The following is a 22,679-nucleotide window of genomic DNA, read 5'->3' as shown; positions in this document are numbered from 1 at the left end:
TATTGCTATAAAAATGCAATTTATAAATTTAGATGTATCACTGATTACACCAGCTCGAAGAACTTAAGTTCATTTTTTACAGATGGGTCTTCAACTAAAAAAAAAAAAACAAAAAAAAAACAACAACAACAAAAAAAAAACACTAGTCATGAAGTTGCACCTAACAAGTTTTATTAAAAGTTGCTTTACTAGTGCAAAGAAATTAGTATAAGCCATCTTTGGTTGCGAATGGCCAGGATAGATATGGATTGCAACTTCCAAAAAAAGGGCAGATTTTTTTTAAGTTCCTTGTTTGTGTACTGGAAAAAATACTAAAAACAAATATTTTACGAACCATTTGATATTTTCTTCGTGGTACTCAAATAGCATAGCATTCCATAGTTTAACAAAGATACTTTGTCAAAAATCTCTGAGGTCTTGACCAACGCTTAGCAGACTCTCCATGACATTACACCTTTAACCCTACCTTGATCTAGCGAAAGACCGATTCTATCCCCTTACGGCTTTGAACCTGAGTAACGTTTTTAGTATGTGAGCAAACCGCACGATATGAAGAAAAATACTTTTGTTACTGTAACTTGTATGTTGTAAGCTCATAGCAGCGTTCTTTTAAACGTTTTGATTACTGTTCGTTCAATTTCGGGGCTCCTCTTGATTTTTGGCGAAACCCAGAAATGCAAGGTGACGAATCCAAGATGGCTACCATTTGGTAATCAAGATGTAGTTACCACGTCATAAGACATGATCAATACCCGTTGCCAAAAAGTTATGTAGGTAGGGGGACAGAATCGTCCCCCGTCTATGAATAAACGTAAGACTCAGAAGATAACATACCACTGCAGTTGCTGATGCCGTCCCCAGTGAAACCACTTCGACATGTGCAGCGAAATGAACCGTCATTGTTATGACAGTCTGCTTTCTGGTGGCAGTTGTTAGTTGCGTTACTCGAACATTCATTGATATCTGTAAAGAGAGCATACAAAACGATGTTTTAACCTTTGTATTGACCAAATTAAACAAATACGTTAAGGTGATTCCCGCAAAATAAAAAGTGTCGTGAAATTTTTCCCAAACTTTATGTGATTGTTTACTACTGTATATTATTTCACAAAATGCGACAAAAAAGATAGTTCACCACGGCCGCGAAAGAGTCTTGAAGTTTCAGGGCGTTTGCTCAAACATCAATAAAAATCAGTAAAAATCAAAGAAATCGTGGCCACGGTCAAAAAATCGATTTCGCTCATACTTTGTCAGTTTGAAGGCCTAGGTAAGTAAGTGAAGATTGTAAGGTTAGTTTTTTGAAATATTCCATATAACGGCAGAAAACCATAATAAACGATTACCCTACCGGAGGCTCGGATTTCACCGCGAAATTTTACACTTTTCAGCTTCTCGCTGCACAGACATTTACACAGCAATGAATCTTTCTTTAGTATTATTTAATACATTGATTCTTCTTCAGTAAAAAACATATAGTAGTTATTTTCATCTCTGCTCGTTTCTGAACGAACTGAGCTCGGATGAAGTAGACACACTTTTCTCTATCACGCAAAAGTCTAAAATAATCCAAATTCAGCGAGAAAAAATGCTGACTGGTAGTTTCTCAAATCCTCTGATACTCTGACAAAAGACAGTTCATTCATTGATTCGTAGGTGTACGTTTTTAAATCTTTAGGATCTAGCAGAACTTTTGCACGAACGCCGATCAAAGTTTGACAAAATTACAATTCAGCGCTACTGAAATCTACAACTCTACAAAACAAGGTATAGCAGAATAAATTAACTCCTCGGCCAAAGTTTGTATACAAAAAAACTTGAAACTATTTTCAACACTCAAAACGTTTTAAAAAATCTATAATGATCTTAAATATTATCTACACGGGTACAACAAACCGACAAACACCAAAATAACCACGAGATAAAATTAAATCTTACTCGCTCTCTTATCTGTGCCAAGCACGAGCGACTTGGCTAAAATAACAAACAGTCAATGTTTTCGTCCGAGTGTGCTGTCAAAACTCTGACCGTTTAAGTTGTTTATTGTTATTCTACCTTCAAAACCTATACAGCTGTTTAGCCAATGCAAAGGAGGAGAAACCAAGCGCCCCATGATGCTTTGCGCGTAATATTTCACCCGTCTCATAGCTTCAGTCGGTCGAGAAGTGCTTCCAAGGAGCTTTTTCAATCGCAGAATTGACAGTGATCAAACTGCGTAAAGGTTAGTTTTTTAGTTTTCTGGGAATCTTTATTGTATTATGCCTATAAAACTTCTGTCTCTAGCTCAAAAATCAATCTTTTTGTCCTTCTTTCAGTTCAATTTTTCGGACCTCATTTTGATTGCAAATTGCGCGATGGCTGAATGACCTCGAACAATCGTGGTAATTGAACGTTGTTTTTGAAATCTTTTGGCCCATAGATAATAGGAATAGCAAAATGAGATAATTTTGAAGGTATTTCGAGTTTGGAACCTCGAAGTACCTCACGATTTCAGTGTGTTTTATCGCCGCAAAGTTTGGTATTTTTCGGCATCAGCATAATTATGCTCTCGAGGTATGTTTGCGCCTTGTTGCCGCGGCTTTGCCGCGGTTCTTTTTCTCTCTCGCGAAGAAAATAACCTTTGGCACCCCGAGTAACGGCAATAATGCAACCCTGCTCTAAATCTTTACGAGTTTTTATTATTTCATCGTTCGTTTTCGAGACGTTCTAATCAGATATTTGGTTAGATCTTTTTATTACCTTTGTTCTCTTATTTTTCTAGATTATCAATTTATTATGGATGAACGAGAGAAACGTCCATATGTTTGCGAGTGGTAGTACCCCGAACAAAGGCCACATGAAGTTGACCTTTGCTGGAACCAGAAAGCGACGAAAGACCTCCGCGAAGAACGTTGGCTTTTCAGGGAAAAGGAAGCCCTTTGCAAAAAGTACTGTATTTACTTAAACTCATGCATGGGATGTGGCAACTGTTTTGTGCGGCCCTTACTGACGGGCACTGCTTATTGGAGGGAGTATGTCCATGTATATAACAATATATACCTATTTAAAATAACATGTGATAGAAAAACGAAACATCTTGTTAGTGAGAGGCCCTGTGCTAATGAGAGTGCTTATTAATATTCCAGTTGTTTAGTGCCGCACTTCTTCAATGCCCCTAGTTATTGTTTTAGGTGCAACACTTATTTGAGTGACTGCCATATTTATTTTGTCAATCATTGAATTATCACTATTCTTCTAACAGCAGGTGCAGGTACATATCTGGAGTGCTAATTTTGTTTTTCATTTTGTTAACCAATTACTCCACATTGCAGGGAATTTTGCTAAAGGATGGACACAGATTTACCATTGTTTTATTGGACTCTGAATGAATGCTGCTCTGAAGAAGCATATTCTTCATTTGATGCAAGACCTGAATTTGAGATGGCAATGATACACATAATCACTGTTGATGTCTCCATGGGCTGTGACTGAATCAGAGGGAAGAAAGTTCCATCTTCATAGTTGGAAGGACCCACCTCCCTGCTTACCACAGGCATACCATCTGTCAGTCATTGTCTTAGAAACTGCCTTGCCCCAACCCCCCCCCCCCTCCCCCCTTGATTTTTTTCCATGCTAACTGTGTAGATGCTGTGGCTTTATCTCTTTCTGATTTGAGTTTTTCATTTTTACAGTTTTTTTTAAATATTTTTGTCAAATTGTGGTAACCTACTTTAACAAGTTTTTGTTGTTAAATAGTATCTAGGAAAATTTAAATAAGAAGTTAATCAATAAAAGATAAATAAAATCACAACACATACATCTGGTATGTACTTGTGATCTAGTTTGGATTTGGAAATCCAAGTTCTTACACCTGAAGTGACTAATAAATTATTATTACAAAGGCTTGGTTGTACAAGGTTTATACCTAACAATGGAGTTACACTATTGGTGGGAGCTTGCTAATGTAACAAACATGAATAAGTTACTGGAATGAAAACGATCTCTTGATAATGTGAGGATTAAGAGTAACAAAAAAACAAAACAAGGCAATTATCACTGCATACATGATGTAACACATATTCACTTTGTTTCATAATGCAGTTACCCTTCCTAGGCAAGATTCAGACAGGCTTTGTACACTTTGTTTTGGTTTTAATCTAAAAGCAACGAAAAGTGAAAATATGGCCAATGTCATGAGGTTGGTAAACATCTCAGTTGTCAACACCTCATGTCCCATTACACATGATAAATTAAAATCATGGAATATAAAAAAATCACAAAAAATTACATGAACCTGAATGTTGATTCTCATTTGGAAATTCAAATGACTGCCTGTAAGACCGAAATGGGATCTATACCAAATGCAAACAATGCAATCAAACATAATTCGAGACGATGATAAAGTTAAAGCATGGGAGCATTTTTTTTTCTTAACCAAACACAAAGCAAATGGGGAAATAGTTACCTGAATATCAAAAACCAAAGATTTTGTCATTTTTGTTATATGGACAAAACTGAAAATACAACATGAGGCAAACTGTTTAACACTCCACATAACTGAATCTATTGTTACGGAAATAAATATTACAGTGAACTCTTAAGGTGGACACTTCTCTAAGACAGAAAATGATGGTACCCAGCTAGATTTTTTTTGATAAAGTTGGCAACTAAGTTCTCTAGAAGGTTGCAAACTTTCTCAGGCAGCCAGTTACAAATTTGTGGGTCCCAGAGGACCCAGAGCTGTCCAACATAGTGTTGACATTATTTGCAGTTATTCGAAGGGCTTTCGGTTTTAAAAGCTTATTTTAATCATAGGTTTAAAAAATCTGTGCCATAAAACTATTAAAACGATTGCACTGAATGTTGCTGAATAGCAGAACTGAATAGATGTGGAACAAAATGTAATGGCACTTAATTAATATTGTCAAAAAGCTTCATTATATTAGTAAAGGCTGATTTAGACGGTACAACTTTTGCTTACGACTGTCGCATGCGATTTCTAGAGCACGCGCTGCTCTTGTCGTTCAAAAAATCGAACACAACTCTCGTCATTCAACATTGCCTATAACTTCGATTGTCATAGGATTTTAAAACATGTTTTAAAATCCTACGACGTTTTTTGTGACGTACATGACAGTCATATGCAAGTTGTCGGTTTGATTTACATTTTGTAGGCCTGTCGTAAGCTTGTCGCATGCAACAAAGTCGTACCCATTTTCCTCTCTAATTACATCATCCACATCAAAATCCCAAATGCTTGAGCATACTCTTTTTTTTTTATAAGAACTTATTTCATAAGAATATCGAGGCTGAAATTTGCGAAATTTTAAGAACATTTTAAGAATAAACCCAAGGCTGAGATTTTGAAAAGAATATATTTTTTGTGTTAAAAATTTATAAATACAATATTCACAATCTGATGTTTTTAACCAAACTATAAAATTCTTCTTTTCTCCAAACGGCAAAACTAACCAATAAAACGATAAAAACCTACACTAGCGAAATTTTCGATGCTAATGACAGTTTGATGAATGCTACAGGTATTACATACATACAGTACACTTCTACATTCATTTGATACCCCAATACATTCTAAAACAGAAATGTCATACGCTATAATCTAAGAATATTCACAAGAACATATTCAGCCAAACATCGGCAGAAAAATAAGAATATTCAGCCTGGGCCGGAAAAACAATATTCTTACATAAAAAGAAAAGAGTGTAATTTCTTCGTCGATCATCTTCGACCTCATCTGGATGAATCTGCAAATCGTGACAACAACAATCGGTAAAGCAACGCTTTAACTATTTATTAGATTTTCTAAGCAGACAGTACACTTTTTATGACTTTCAATGATTCTTACCTGGAATTCCAAACTAGATTTTGCCCAGATTTTCACTTTATCAAGCTGTATCAAGCAGACGCGTGCTCAGCTGTGGTAAACAACACAACCATTCGCCGCTCCGAAAGTGATCCAGGGAAACTCACACGTCCAAACAAACATTTCAGCTTACGAAAAGGTAAACTAAACACTGTGAGTACGGAAATATACTCGGTATCGACGAATACGAATATAAAATCTTTGATTTCCGAAACATTGGCGCCTGCCGCGCTTGTTCCTCCAACGAATCCGTTTTGGAATGAGGAGATCATGTGACATCGACACTTTGATAATATAGTTGGAAGCGACGCATTGTGGGCTATGTGGTTTCTCCTCCTTTAGCCAATGCCAAGAAAATGCATCTATAGCCGTTAGCGAGGCGAAAATGTGAGAAGTAAGCTTATTTATTTACCTAGAATGGGTATGTGGAGATTGAATGTACACAGGATTGATGATCAATAAAATTGCTCTCTTGTAAGGTGGTAAGACTTTCTCGTTCACTATCAAAACTTAAAAAAAAGCTTAAAGTTGACTTCGTTTGACGAACAGACTACATAAAGTACTGCATTTCTCTTGGCGCAAAATACCCGCAGGTATCAACGCCTTTTCTTGGACTTTTTGTTACAACCTTGACCCGTCTAATCGTTTCACGTCGAGGTTTCGCTTTCAAATTAAAACTGTGCAACAGAGATAAATTCCCCCCTTTTCCTTCTTTTCAATGCTGTCACATCGGCCGACATATGTGTTTACCTCCGTGTATTGTCAACCATGAATTGCGCGTGACATTGCGTGGCATGTGCATTATTTGCACACTTAAGATGCGCATAAACAATTAGCGCGAACGTCTTTAACTTATTGCGACAGCAACATGATATTTCAGTTCTTTTGTTCATTGTTCGTAGTCACGCGCTATGACGTGGGTGGATGTCTGAATTTAGGCCCATCAGAAGTCACTACCACGTCCATTTGGTAGACCACTCGACTCGCGTTGGTTGTTCTACTTCTTACTGTGCTACACCGTGATGACGAGTGCCAACCAGCTCGAAACAGCTGTCCACGGTTGGCGTATGCTGTTGATTCTCGGTTTGGCCTCTATCATGTCGCTGTCGTATTAAGTTCGATCAGCCTTGCAGAAATTTGAGTCATTTAAATTTTTGGCAGATTAGATCTTTTACAGATCCTGCGTATACTTGCAGCATTTTCGTTGTGCGGTTTCTTGCTTATTGTTTGCTTATTAACCAGCTATTTCTATAGCGTAGCATTAGCTTTAAAACACGGAACTGCCACTAAAAAAAAAAAAAAAAAAAAAAAATTCAACTAGTGGTCTGGGAGAGAACTTGTACCCGGGATTAGCAATTTTGTCCTGTTCTCGATCACGCCACCTCCTTCCATAAAACGATAAATTCAATACCTTAGAGGGGCATGCATTTTAGTCATTAATCGCTTAATATTCGTATTTTAAAGACGTCAAATAGGGCAACATATTATATTATATTTGCAAGCTACCTCCCACCCTTTTGGTACTCTGTACTGGTTGCGCATGCGCCCTTAACAAATGTCCTGTACGTACACTAAAACTAACCTTTGCAGATAAAATAGGCTACACTAAACCTTGACAGGCACCTTACAACCGTGCACAGTTGTACAGGGCGCGCATGTTCTTACATTCCTCCTTTTTTTTGCTGGTGTGCAAACCCAGTTTACATTCAATGATATGTGCTATGATTTTGAAGAACATTCATAACACGAGGCGTGTTCAATCAAATTTACTACGTAATAAATATGCTTAAATTCGGTTCATAATTTAGCGGCTTTGGAAAAGATTATTCAAAATGCATTTCAAAAATAACTTATGACAAGCTGTACGTGAAGTGGAAGGATAGGACATTACTAAGTGGATAATAAGTCGTAATTTATTCGAAGAAATTCACTGAAATAACAAAAAAAAATACGCCAATGCAAAAATCGGTGTGAATAAACTTCAACGAAACGAAAAAACTACAGCGAAAAGGCTTAACAAAAGAACCGACAAAACAAAACAAAAAAGGCAATATTGCCTTACTTTGTAATCACCCTTGGCCAGATTCAAGAGGCCCTCCTTAGCTAAAATCTATCCTAAGTATTTTTTTGTTAACATAGTCTATTGGCATTATAACTATAGACCTTTGTTCAGAAACAAAAATTAGGATACATCTTAACTTAGGAGGGCTTCGAGAATGTGGCCCAGCTTACTAAAGGAAAAATAAAATCATTTTATCTGTTAATATTTGTTAACCTTCGCAGTGCCCATGATCTCCTGTAGCTGTATAACCCTCTCGACAGGCACATCTGTAGCCCTTACTGGTGAACCCGACTTGACACAAAGTGGTACTTTCTGGGCAGGGATTACCATGACAAACATTCTGAAAGTAAAAACAAAATGTTTTCTTTTTACAAATAATAATAATAATAATAATAATAATAATAATAATAAATAATTGTATGGGGTAAAAAGAAGTAAAACTCTACATGTTGTTTCTAAATCATCATCGGGGAAGAAATAAAGTGATTAAAAAATCATCATCGTCTTCTTCATCATATTGTCGAACAACAAACGTCGTCATCGTTATTGCCATCGTTGTCTCGTTAGGAGCATTTCCATCTCGAGCTTCCCTACAACAAACAACAAAACAAAGAATGCGCTATAATGAACGTTTACCTCTACAGCGTAGTGAATGTAATGTTTTCTTTCTTCCATAGAAGACTTAGACGGGCTTTCATCCGTGCCATTGTTTAATTCGCACGTATGCAATCCTTCGTTTTCAGGTCCCACATTAATGGACACGCAGTTTGGCTCCATATAACATTTTACTCGACAGCTTCCTTCATTGTCCACTTTTTCAATTCTTATTACGCGCCCAGGAAGCGCTTTGTCAGGTATCGGTTCCTTGAAAATAAGCATGCGCTCGACTTCTGTTGCGATAACTAGGGGGAAAGGGATGAAGAACTGGTTTATTTGTATTCGTTCAACAACATATGGCTAGATTGAAAGATGTTTTCCTTGTTTTAATGAAGATGACTTGTATGGAATTATATTTGTGGATGAAGACGTGACGCGTGACGGGTGGGAAGTTTCACTTATCGAAATCGAAATATAACTCAAGCGAGAAAGAAAATAAACAAAACTTGATACATTGATAGTAACACAATTTTCCCAACCAGCTTTTAAGTTGAAACTAAATGTAGCTCAACCTTAGATTGAGAAGATGCTCGTCTTTTCAGAGAGGATTTGCTAGACTCGTAGCTGAAGCGATTAAAGTTGTTTCCCATAGTTCCTTTCCTACGCTAAGGATTATGTACGGATTATGTCAAACATAAAAATACTATCGATTTCTTATCTTTTGAAGGCTGATAAATCCCATTATACTTGGAAGGCTATCTAATACACTAAATGCAGACAGGTTCACTTTTTCTAGGGCATCTACAACCAGTGAAACACGGTCGCCGATAAAAACTCCCCGCATACCTTAATGTTTGAGAATGCTAAGAGCGCGTGTCTTCATGCATTTTGATAAATGGTCTCAACAATATTCCCCACCGACCATTAAGGTTTGTAGAGTTCTTGCTGTAATCTTTTTACTCATACTGCTTAAGGAAAATGCGAATATTGCGACATCGTTTACTATTTAGTGAAAATGGATCGATCATGCTGTTACTACAGCAGCTGTGAGTAAACAGCAGAAAAATAAAGTAATTAAGTTTATGCAAGAATTTTACTTTTTTCGTTGGAGAAGAGAAACTTTGACATCATATAGTGTATGATATTAAAACTTAAGTTTTAAAAAGCTTTCAGTTTTTAAGGTGCATTCGTCTAAAATCGATGGTTTTTGGCAAAAACACATACACGGTAGAGGTCACTGGGATATGTACGGCGTGTTTTCTTATTGTAGCAGGTGTTAAATCGTTCGTTTGAAGTCGGTGGGTCCAAGTACAATTTTGTATTCTACACAATATCTTGTAGTCTAGAGCCGAGTAAATTTGTATTCCAGAATGAAACACAGGCCCTTAAGAAGAAAAAAAACAATTAATAATGTCTATAGCCTAAATGTAGGTAATAATCTTGCATTGGTAATGACAAACAACTCATTGAAATATACGAGTTAACCGGCTAAGACCTGAAGAGCATAGGCTCGATTCCGAGTATGCCTTGTCACGGACTGAAATATTATTCATCTATCATTAATTTCCCAGCCTAAAAACACAACATCACTTATTATTATTATTATTATTATTATTATTATTATTATTATTATTATTATTATTATTATTATTATTATTATTATTATTAGTACTTTTTTTCATCTCATTGAAAGTTTGGCAGTAAATTAAAGAGCAATGGTAATTTCAACCCATTCTGCAGTAGTGAGTGTAAAACATGCTGAGCGATATTGTAAAGATAGTTTAGACCTCAATTTTAGATAATATTTGGTCAGCAGGATGTCTTATTGGTCGCTTTGAATATTTGAGGCAGTCAAAGTGTTTGCAAAATTTCACAGTCATTTTTTTGTATTTAAATAGTGCCTAGTCTCTCTCAAGAGATTCCCTCCGCTTAAGCTTACATGTAGACACGGCCACTTTTAAAGGGAACTTCGGGTACTGTAGTTTCATCCGCTTTTCAAAATGAATGAAATGAATTCATGTTGCGATCAATTAAAGCTCGACTTAATCTATTCGATGTTTTAAAAGCTACCAAATTTCAGTTTTGGGCATTAAATACCAAGCTTTTTTGCTGATCCAAAAAACATTGCATGAAAAGGACGAAGCATCTAAGCTAAAACTGCAAATTTTAAGCTGAGATTAATCCAGACTTTAACGCTCATAGGATATTCTTTTGGCACATTTTTTCTTCGGATTGCTTGATCCTGATCTTATACGAAATAGAATTGATTTTTTTTTTGTTGTTCAAAAAAAAAAAAAAATTGAAACTCGCGAATATAGCTGAGAGCAGCACCTACCAGCGTACATTAGTGTTCCAAGTCCAAATGAAATCCAAGTAAGGAAAACAAAGCCCTAAAGAGAAACCATGCTCAAAACAGCTTCAACATTGTTCAAGGGTTTCACATATATGTCACGTACTTAACTTTAGATTTTACCCAGTGTACGTGAATTATTCATGTTTTAATTTAACATTTATTCTATTCTAATAAGGTAACGTTCACCGTTAAACTACTTCATTTTTGTCAACGTTTTCCGTAGTATACGATCACTGATAATCTTAGAACCGTTTCCATAAAGCTTGTTTATTTGTTTTTCGAACATTTTATAGCACTAACTCGAGCAAAAAGACTACCCCAATGTCTCGAATGAAGTGTGACTATCGTGTGCGATAAATTAACAACACTTATCTCGAAGTGCGGCAGTTAAAACAAAACAATAAATATTAAATAAACATTGCCCTAAAAGGGAAAAGCATTCAGCAATGGTAGGTGATTATTATTACGTTTTTAATATTAATTGGCAACCTAACTAGAGTGAGTTAAGATGAAGCTTTATGATTTTGAATTTTCGAGTTTTTAAAGGAAGTACCTCCGGCAATGCCGCGATAATCAAGGTGCTTGACTGGACTGAAGAGAAACGAATTCTCCTACGGTCTTCAGGAGAACAAGAGGCCTTAATCTTTTCAACGTTTTGATGTCAGAGGCAATTTTCTTCCAGATTTTATCAATATGAATTATTTAAAGATAAACTCTGATCGATGCAAATATCTAGAGATTCGGTAGATATCAAATAACATTGATTAACGAATTCACCGACAAACAATGATAAGCATCTGATGGCTAATATGTAGATCTGTAAAAGGCTTGGTTATAAAGGGGTTCTCAACTGAGTGTTGCAAAACGATAACCTAAATACAATCAATCTGACCCATCACATCAAACGTAAAGAGCGCAATAAACCAATCAAACTCGAAGCAAATACATGTAATTAACGACAAGTGCGGGAAAACACGCGCGAGCAAGTCACGATTGGTTTTGGTTTTCTTATTGGATGAAAAAAAAATGGCGCGAGCTTTTTCGACCAATCACAGGGCGTGGCAAAGCAAAACCTAAACAAACGTGCAATTTTTTTCGACACTCAGCTGAAAACCGCACTAAGGCTATAGCTACTATATCAAACTAAGGTTGGTAATAAATAAGTTGCTCTTTTTTTTAGTTTCGATTTACTAAGGAACCTGAAAGAGCAACAACGTGTTTGTTTAGATGTTTAAAGTCCCTCGAGTGACTCATTCCTGGTGGACCATTCCAAAGAAATGACCAAACGCTTTTTTTTTCAAGCTACTATTTATTGGCCTCTTTTCTCTTTTTAGGACCCCAGGAGTGATACTCGGGTATAAACGTGACGGGGAGGGGGGGGGGGGGGGGGAAGGGGTCCAGCGTATTTTTTTGGGTCAAAAATTTTCTACTCCTTTTTTTTTTTGGGTTGAAGATTTAAGGTTACTTATAGGAAAGGAAGGTCAAATTTTTCTCAAAATTTTTTTTAGATAATCGTTGAAACAAGAAAGGGATGCAAAGTTTCGTGAAAACAGCCGTTAAAAATCTTAAAAAGAACGCGAGCTATCTAAAAAAACAAAGTTTTGTAGGAAAAGCGGCGAGCGAGTGAAGGTGTCATAATCCAATTTATGCGAGACTATGTTGAGATATTACGCGGCAAAATTTACCCGCGATCTCGAATTACCGGCAAATTTGCATATATTTGTCTACATCGTGTTCATCGCATGTCACGGTGTTGTATGTAAAATTTTATTGTGAAACAGCGTTCCATTTTGGATTCAAGCATTGTGTAAAAGGTTGTTATGAAGAAAGCGAAACTAGAAAAGTCGCCTTGGGTGACAGTAAAAAAAAAAAGGGCAAAAAGAAAGTAGATAGGAATTGGGGATTCAACGCCATGTGGTGGTGGTGGAGGTGACGTCACAATAGGCTAGGGATTAACGTCATCAAAACTGATGTCATCATAATCTAAAAATAGAAAAGTGGTGGTGGGTATGACGTCACAATAGGTAGGGATTAACGTCATCAAAACTGATGTCATCATAATCTAAAAATAGATTAAAAATAGCCGGGAGGATGAGTAAACAATAGCCAAGAGAATGATATCATCAGGTAGTGAAATTTAAAAATAGATAGAATGACGTAATGCATCGAGGTGATACTCATTTAGAAGTGTACTTGAACAGTAAGCACTACTTAGTGATGGGATGCTGTCCACTTTCGTCCACATTTGGTTTTGAACGAATTTTCAACCGGATTCGCTGTGTCGGTTAGCCTGCTGCGGAGGTCAAATAATTGTAGAAAACTCGGAGTTTTGTGATGGAGAAAAAGCTCGCAAGTATTTACCTCAACCCCAGTCACCCGGCAAGTTTCGGTGGTTTAGATGCTGTGTACAGAGCAGTCAAAGAGGGGGGAAAGAGTAAGATATCACGGAAACAAGTTCAAGATTGGCTTAGTCAACAAAATGTTTACACTCTGCACGAACCCGCTCGTAGACATTACAAAAGAAGCGGAGTGATTGTACCTGGTATAAATGCACAGTTTCAAGCAGACTTGGTTGATGTTCAAAAGCTCAGTCAGTACAACAAGGGATACAAGTATCTTCTCACTTGTGTGGATATTTTTACAATTAAATTTCTTAAAACAGTCTTTAGCTGTCTTTGTTTATTACGGTGCGCTGTCAACGTTAATGACGACATCTCTATCTAAAAATAGAAAAATTGCATCATCGGGATGGAAGGGCTTCATATGATTTTGTAAAAACGGATAGAATGTTTCGCGGTTCGCTCTATTTTTACAACCGCTCGGGTGGGATCTAAAAATAATTAGAATATGGAAAGAAATAATCATTTTTCGTAAGATTATGTGGTTTTGCTGGTTATAAAAAGATGAGATTTTTTTGAAAGGTAAATACTATTTTGAAGCAGAAATGTGACGCGTGTTCCATTTCACGCACCGTTACACAGCCTGATTATGTTAACTCAGTCGAGCTTAGTTGTCTTTGTTTATTACAGTTCATTGATTCCTTGCTGCTAAATTGTGTATGTTAAAATACCCACACAGAGATTTCACAATATGTATATCACATTAAAGTCGGTTATGTTTGATGTTGATGACTGTCCACCTTTACTTACGTTTTTACGGTTTTTACGTTTTTTACTTGCGTTTTTGGCTTTCACATCAGAGACTAAAGCTCTTGTGTAACCTCTCTTCACGGTCCGTTAGCCATAAATTATGCAAGAAGACCGAGTCTAAAATCAGAATTTGCATAAAAAAATCTACGGACCGAGCCCATTTTAAACCTCTACCTTTTTTAACAAAAACAATAGGCAGCTTAAGTTTATAGAAATAATCAATTAAAACACGCCCAGAATTTACTGAAAATTCTTTATTCAAATCGTTCAACAATGAAGAACCACATTGCTCCAAAAGACGAACCCTTTTAAATACACTCTCAGCGTTTTACGACCGTTAGTCAGTTATATAGTTATGCGAGTTCGCAAGCCCAAATTAAAGTTGCATAAAAATTGGTTCAGCTTTGCTTGAAAAATCCCTAAGGGAGTATCTTGACGTATTAGTATATTAACAATTTTATGTAACGTAACAAGGATCAATTGAAACACGCGACTTATAATTGTTAGCAAAAGAACCAGACAAGAGATACCGTTTTAAAAAGCGACTTGAAAGAGAAAGGAATGAAAATGAATCATGTGACTGACTATTACAAATCCGTTTTTCCGCTCTATTTCGAGGAATAATAAATATTCCTTCCTTCCGTGTCTACACTGACAATTTTATTATGGCCTAGAATTCAACTTTCTTTCTCTCTTGTGGTTTGCCTTGTTCTTTGTAGTCGATCTTTTAGTTTTTGCTTTAAAAGAAGCTTCATTTCTCCAATATCTTGACAGTTCGTACACCGTTTCTTGTTTTTGTACTGGATTGTGATAGTGATTTTTTCCGGAATTATCCACTTCACTTTCGTAAACGATGACTTTCACTTTAGGTTGAAGTTTCGCCTCTTGTAAATACTGTCTTCGCTGTATGTGGTCTAACTGATGAACATCCGCGAGATGGTTAGCTAATCTGACAAGGTACTTCGCCCCGCACGATGGAATCGGACAGTTTCTGCAAACTCTCTTGTTAACCATGTTGACAATTTGATGACTGAACACAAATGACATCTTTTTCGCAAAAAGTCATGTTATGTAGAGTGTCAGAAAAGGTCAAACACCGGCCAGAAAGGCCATAACCAGGACTGAAAGGCCAAAACCAGGCCTGAAAGGCCAAAACCACACCAAAAGGGACAAAAGGAGACAAACGGGCCATTTGTAGTTAGGTTTTTTTTTATTTTTCTCAGACACATGCGTGGGTGTCGCGCGTCGCCAGTCACGCAAGAGCTGTCAACTTTGGAATCATCACATTTATTTAAAAGTGTCATCACAAATAACAGTATCTAATTACAAAGTTTTGATCTTGCTTTAGTAATTTGTATTTCAAATTTCATGTTTCGTATTTATTGTATAAGTTTACTATTATTGTTATTATTTTCAAGTCATCAATAAACACAAGTTTGGTTGTTTACAGTTTTATTGAAATGCAAGGTTCAGGAAATAAAAAATTCCATAACATTCATAGTTGGTTTAGTCTTGATCTTGTGGAATGGGCTGATTTTCGTATAATCGATTGAGTAAGAATTTTCGCTTTTCGATAGCAAGTTCCGTTGATTCCAACCAATCAAAACCTTCTGTGTCCTTAAGAGACAGTCCGCGTTAGATTCGACCGGTCAATTTGGGCCAGTCGTTCGATTTCCTTCAAATTTTCAGCAACAGACAAAGTTGATATAACATTAATGAAAACACATTTCTTTTGATTCTAAACTCAACAAGACCCGAAATTTTGAGGCGAATGTTCAACCCTCCCGAATCCCCGAAAATCGACCTTTCACCGAGTCGAAATTAACCTGTTTTCGGATGTTTGCCGCCGAAATAATATTTATCCGAAAAACCTTACATTTATACCACGAACACATACACTATACTTCTTTACAAATATGGTATATAGAACTCATATTATTGAGAACTTTTATAAGGAGGGCATCTCAAATATACCGATGTTAACGATTCGTGCACGGAGCGTGTCAAGTGCTGCAACAAAAACCAACATTTCTCAAAATTCTGACTTACTCTGGAAGTCTCGTGTATTTTTTCAAAGAGTACTAGGATAGTGTCCTTAAACTACGGAATAATATTTAGTGGATCTCTATACTGCGAAAAGATACGGCCGCAACAATTTTGGGCAAATCTCTTATTTTCAGACACGTGTTGTGTGACAGCGATGGCATCCCAAGGCAAAAAATTTTGACTTTTTCTGTCTTGACCGCAACTTAAAGTAGACAAATGCGTTTTAAAAGGGTAAAAAATTAAAAACGTTCAACTGTTTTGCTTCCAAGACTTCATGTTTCACCGATAAACTGTGAGCAAATTTGATGGCCGTGTCACGGTATTCGTGACACGGGATCCGTGTTCTTTATTTGTTGGCTTGCAGGCGATGATCATGCTAGCTAAAAACCTGAACATCTCTATAGAGTTCCGTGAAATTAGTTCTGTTATTCAACCGGGCACTTTGCCGACCAAACAGTCATAAGTTGCAGAATTTATATCGAGGAAAGACTTTTGAAAGTTGTCGTCCATCTTTGTTTTGAAATAACAACCGCTGACCGCAACAACACTTCCGGTCTGATCGAACCGGAAACAGAACATCGTCTACAGTAAGAAGTCGTGCGCTAAGTTCAATTTCTACTGTTAATTACTTGATTACTTCTAGCTTATTTTCTACTTCAAATGCATACATGTTTATGCTGGGCAACTCATTATTTAACCCTTTTACGTTATCTATGATGTATTTTACTAAAATAATAACACTGCGAAATATAAAGAAATGAGGCCTTAGAAAGGTTTCAACAGCAACTGCAAATTTACGAAACTTGCAATAAATGAGACGTCAGAATGGTCTCATTGAGAACTGCGAATTCCAATGTAAAAAGAAGAAAATGCAGGAAACTGCGAAAATTTGCAATTTTCAGTTGAAAATCGTAAACTTTGTAGCGACAATTTCGTCCTTGACCGGCATACTGCTACAAGAGGCTAAGGCTAGCAGAGTTTTTCTTTATCTTGTTTGTTTCCCGGGGGTTTTATTTAGGCTAGACTTTTCAGCGGCTCTCCTGTTTGCTATCTCCGAGAGCGACAGGCAGCTGCATGGAAGGCAATCATTAAAAACTGAGTGTCCCTAAATATTATTCTGTCTCTTAGCTAAATAATTTTAAAGAAAACACGAACATTTTTCAACAAAGATAGCCAAGTGCTGAACCAAATCCTTCTTTCTGTCCTTTGCTGTAAATGGAACTTCGTAGTTTTTTAGAATGTTCTTTAGCATTGAAACATTAAACTGTGAAAGTTTGTTGGTTTTCCGGTACTGGCAAAGGTCATAGACGTCGTAGTAAATGGGATGTAGAAGGGCGATCTCGTCAACAATGCAGTTCACCACTTCTTGTCTGTTGCTTTCTTCTTCCTCTTCCAGTATTTCTTCAATTTCTGTTTTTTGTCATCAGCTGCATCTTGCCCTTTCGTCTTGGATGACACTAGCTGAGAGAAAAAGTTCTTTATCTGAACAACTGTTAGCCATTCTTCTCTGGAAAAGCGACGCTCATTTTGTTCATCTCGGGCGTTTCGCATGTCTGCAGAGACTTGTTTTGGGTTAGCCTTCAACCCCGTTCGTTCTCCTTAGTTAAACTTTGCTTTCAAGTAATCCTTTACTTTTTCAGAAAAACGAGTTGGGGCACGTGGCTTTGAAAGGGCCCATCTTCGCGTGAGATTTGAGGGTCTGGTTGCCTGTTCTGAACCACGGGCGCTCTCTCTCGAATTATTAGAAGCTTCTTGACTGTCTTCATCTACTGTAGAGAAACGCGCGGCCCACTCTCTCCTTAGTCGATCATAAATACTTTAATTCATTGGCTTCTTTCCATGATCTCCGATTTCAATGTGTATTTTAACAGACAAGAAGTGGTGAACAGCATTGTTGATGAGATCGGCCTTCTACATCCCATTTACTACGACGTCTATGACCTTTGCCAGTACCGGAAAACCAACAAACTTTCACAGTTTAATGTTTCAATGCTAAAGAACATTCTAAAGAACTATGAAGTCCCATTTACAGCAAAGGACAGAAAGAAGAATTTGGTTCAGCACTTGGCTATCTTTGTTGAAAAATGTTCGTGTTTTCTTTAAAATTATTTAGCTAAGAGACAGAATAATATTTAGGGACACTCAGTTTTTTAATGATTGCCTTCCATGCAGCTGCCTGTCGCTCTCGGAGATAGCAAACAGGAGAGCCGCTGAAAAGTCTAGCCTAAATAAAACCCCCGGGAAACAAACAAGATAAAGAAAAACTCTGCTAGCCTTAGCCTCTTGTAGCGGTATGCCGGTCAAGGACAAAATTGTCGCTACAAAGTTTACGATTTTCAACTGAAAATTGCAAATTTTCGCAGTTTCCTTCATTTTCTTCTTTTTACATTAGAATTCGCAGTTCCCGGTGAGACCATTCTGACCTCTCATTTATTGCAATTTTCGTCAATTGTAGTTGCTGTTGAGACCTTTCTGAAGTCTCATTTCTATACATTTCGCAGTTTTTCGATATTTTTTTTACAGTTTTTGTTATTATTTTAGTAAAATTGCTGGTTTTCACTTGACGTCATAAAAAACTGAAATTCATATCTAAACACAATTTTGGGTTTTTATCTTCATCACATAAAAGAAAATAAAAAATACCATCGGCTTGCTTGTTTTCAGAAGGATAGCATTTTTTTAAAATAGAGCAGTTTGAATTTTAGATTCAGTTTTTGCGCAGTGCGTGACAGAAGGATTGCTGCTCCAAACATCTCACGAATACATGAAAACATCGATTTGCCTCGTGTTTTATTAGGTCTCATCAGCTAACATGTAATAGAAACGTCTGTGTTAATGTGTGAAAGTTCAGCAGAGAGAAGAAGGGCTTTGAAATAGCCAAGGTAAACTCCAGCTGTTTTTGCTGGTTTCCGGCCGCCATGTTGGGGTCCCTCAGACGGAACACCAACATGGCGTCCCCGTACTAAACTCTGTAATTTTCCGTGGTACATTTTCTTGAATAACTCGGTTATGAGATACCGCACGGCACTGTGGCTTTCACACGTTGTTTCTGTATCACTCTTCTACAACATATCTATTTCTTGACTTTATCTATTGAATTGTTAAGGATTTTATTTTTTTTACTTGCGTGACGATGTGTGAGGTGAAAACCACCAATACATCTTAGATAACGTAAAAGGGTTAAATAATGAGTTGCCCGGCATAAACATGAATGCCTTTGAAGTAGAAAATAAGCTAGAAATAATCAAGTAATTAACAGTACGTTAATAACAATAAAACTCTAGAAATTGAACTTAGTGCACGACTTCTTACTGTAGACGATGTTCTGTTTCCGGTTCGATCAGACCGGAAGTGTTGTTGCGGTCAGCGGTTGTTATTTCAAAACAAAGATGGACGACAACTTTCAAAAGTCTTTCCTCGACATAAATTCTGCAAATGATGACTGTTTGGTCGGCAGAGCGCCCGGTTGAATAACAGAACTTATTTCACGGAACTCTGTAGAGTTGTTCAGGTTTTTAGCCAGCATGATCATCGCCTGCAAGCCAACAAATAAAGAACACGGATCCCGTGACACGGCTATCAAATTTGCTCATAGTTTATCGGTGAAACATGAAGTCTTGGAAGCAAAACAGTGGAACTTTTAAGGTACGTTTTTAATTGTTTACCCTTTTAAAACGCATTTGTCTACTTTAAGTTGCGGTCAAGACAGAAAAAGTCAAAATTTTTTGCCTTGAAATGCCATCGCTGTCACACAGCACGTGTCGGAAAATGAGAGATTTGCCCAAAAATTGTTGCGGCCGTATCTTTTCGCAGTATAGAGATCCACTAAATATTATTCCGTAGTTTAAGGACACTATCCTAGTACTCTTTGAAAAAATACACGAGACTTCCAGAGTAAGTCAGAATTTTGAGAAATGTTGGTTTTTGTTGCAGCACTTGACACGCTCCGTGCACGAATCGTTAACATCGGTATGTTTGAGATGCCCTCCTTATAAAAGTTCTCAATAATATGAGTTCTATATACCATATTTGTAAAGAAGTATAGTGTATGTGTTCGTGGTATAAATGTAAGATTTTTCGGATAAATATTATTTCGGCGGCAAACATCCGAAAACGGGTTAATTTCGACTCGGTGAAAGGTCGATTTTCGGGGATTCGGGAGGGTTGAACATTCGCCTCAAAATTTCGGGTGTTGTTAAGTTTAGAATCAAAAGAAATGTGTTTTCATTAATGTTATATCAACTTTGTCTGTTGCTGAAAATTTTAAGGAAATCGAACGACTGGCCCAAATTGACCGGTCGAATCTAACGCGGACTGTCTCTTAAGCTCTTTTTGAGTTTCCATCACTTTTTTAAAGGTGGGATCTTTTTTCATTGCACGCATCCACTGTAGATTTTCTAAGAGCACTTTTCTCAGCTCTTTTCTGTAAACAGGAACCAGAGCGTTCACAGCTTTACTACGAGCCACGTTTTCTGAATCTCCGTTTTCTTGGTATTGATTGATCAAAGCGTTAAGCTGGGTCTCGTGGCGGTTCTCGGTTTCATCAAGAATGCATGACCACGGCTCTAAGTTTTCTGTTTCTTCTTCTTCACTTGAAGACTCTGTTCCTTGACTAGAGACTTCGCCTTCTTGGGAGAAATCGCTTTCTTCACTGTCTTCATAATTTCCAGCGCCTTGTTTCAGGTATGAGGTATAGTTTGTGCTCGTCATCTTTGGTTTAAACCGCATGCGTTCTGGCAGGAAACTAAACTTCAAAAACTAACGCGTCTCTTTTAAAGAAAATCGGTTAAGGTGGGGTTACTAAGCGTTCTCCTTCATGAATAATAAAAAGATCAGACGGGTCGTAACCAGGCCAAATACAGGCCTGAAAGGCCATAACCACGCCAAAAGGGACAAAAGGAGCCAAACGGGCCATTTCTAGTCAGGTGTCTTTATTTTTTCTCAGACACAGGCGAGGGTGTCGCGCGCCGCTAATTTTTAATTGTCTTATAAGCTCTCTGTGATAATTCCCTTGTTTCGTTCAGGGTTTTAAAACAGGTCGCTAATAGTTTCCGATATCCTATTTCAATATCACTATTCCACCCTTTTCCGAGGGTGTTTGAGGTTCCAACAGTAAATTTGCTAGCCATGTTGTTAAGGAACTGACGGTCCGAGAATCGAAGTGGACGAAGATTTCGCATAAAATAGCTTGCGTCTAGCCGGTTCAGCTATTGTTACAGACACTGAAAAATACATCTGGGACTACCCAATCAGAGTAGGTATTGGGTATGACTTATTGTTTGTCAAACAAAAGACACACGAGATAATTCACATGCAAATGTTAGAGCTCGAGTCAAACATTTGTCAAACATAATTAGTGACTAACGCCGTGAAAAGATGAATAAAACTTTATTTCACTAAAAAACTTTAAAAATCTTTCAAAGGATCTCAAGACAGCTCTATTTCCACACAGACGGTGATGCAATATATTTAATTAGAACAAACAGGAAGATCTTGGTTCCTTATATTGTTAAGCATAGCAATACATTTTGATCTGCGTACATCTTGTGCAAAAGCTCTAGAATAAGAAGATAACTGTTTATCTCTTTCTATCTCTTCATGTTCTTCGGGGCTGATGACATAACCTTCCAAAGGTACGTGTTTGCCTTCAATATGTCTTTCAAACAAAACCTTCAACACTCGGAAACTTTCGGGATGATGCCCGTCATCACTTGCGTACTTGAAATACGCCTGACGCAGCAAATCGTCTTTCTCTAAGCAAAGTGTAGGATCTGGGTCGTCTCGAGAGTCTTCTTTCATTTTTTGGACATAAAACTTGTAAGATTCTCATACTTCGTCCATCCATTCTCTGTATCTAAGATCGTGAAATATTTTAGGACTTCCTAGACTGTTGAATCCGTTGTCACACATTAAAAATCCTTCGTCATATTTGCGTGCATGGCGCTGGCGCTGAATAAGCCCTTTCTGTTTGACCTCTTGGCGATGAGCTTCAAACGTCTCCTTTATTTCTCTATAAGGATGGAATCTTGTGAACCGTGGCTGAAATGGATATGAGAGCCGCTCTTTGGTAGCATGCGATATCCACATGAAAAAGTTACACTCTTTTTTGTGGCACGTCAGAAACATGCGATCCTGTCTCCAGGGTTGTTTACTTTTTCTCAATGCTAGCTTGTTAGAACAATCACAGACCAACTGAGCTGCATATTTTCTCACATCAGAGTGTGTATGATGCGCAATACGCTCTATGTCCTCTTTCCATTCTGAAACAGGGGCAAACATAAAGCACATTTTCTCGGGACAGTACACATAGCAAAATCCTTGCGCTTTTTCTACCATTTCCAACGTTGAGCGGGGATGAAACGGGCAGAACTGACCTGGTAAGGAACTCGCTTTATTTTCTGTCAACAGAGGTGTATCGGCTGATTCGGCTTGCCTGTTTGGAACCATCCTTGCGGAATATAGCAGCGATAAAGTAATCTTTACTCTAGTTGAATGATGCACTTGGCCACTATTGCACTTTTATACACTTAAGGACAACGACTATAGGCTATGACATCATGTATCCAAGAATAACTTTAAAATCCTGTCAAACCGAAAATAGAGAGTGACCTT

At 37.3% G+C, this 22,679-nt stretch overlaps 1 protein-coding gene across 1 annotated transcript in view; it reads left to right on the top strand.

The window, feature by feature from the left end:
• The window catches only part of LOC146473851 (uncharacterized), an 82,836-nt gene that overhangs the window by 43,426 nt on the left and 16,731 nt on the right, over positions 1 to 22,679 (top strand). The gene's annotated exons all lie outside the window — the stretch shown is intronic.

The sequence above is a fragment of the Pavona decussata genome, unplaced genomic scaffold (assembly GCF_977016875.1).
Source record: "Pavona decussata unplaced genomic scaffold, jaPavDecu1.1 SCAFFOLD_92, whole genome shotgun sequence".
NCBI classification, from domain to species: domain Eukaryota; kingdom Metazoa; phylum Cnidaria; class Anthozoa; order Scleractinia; family Agariciidae; genus Pavona; species Pavona decussata.
The sequence above is the reverse complement of the archived record's forward strand: the minus strand, read 5'-3'. Positions and strand labels throughout refer to the sequence as shown.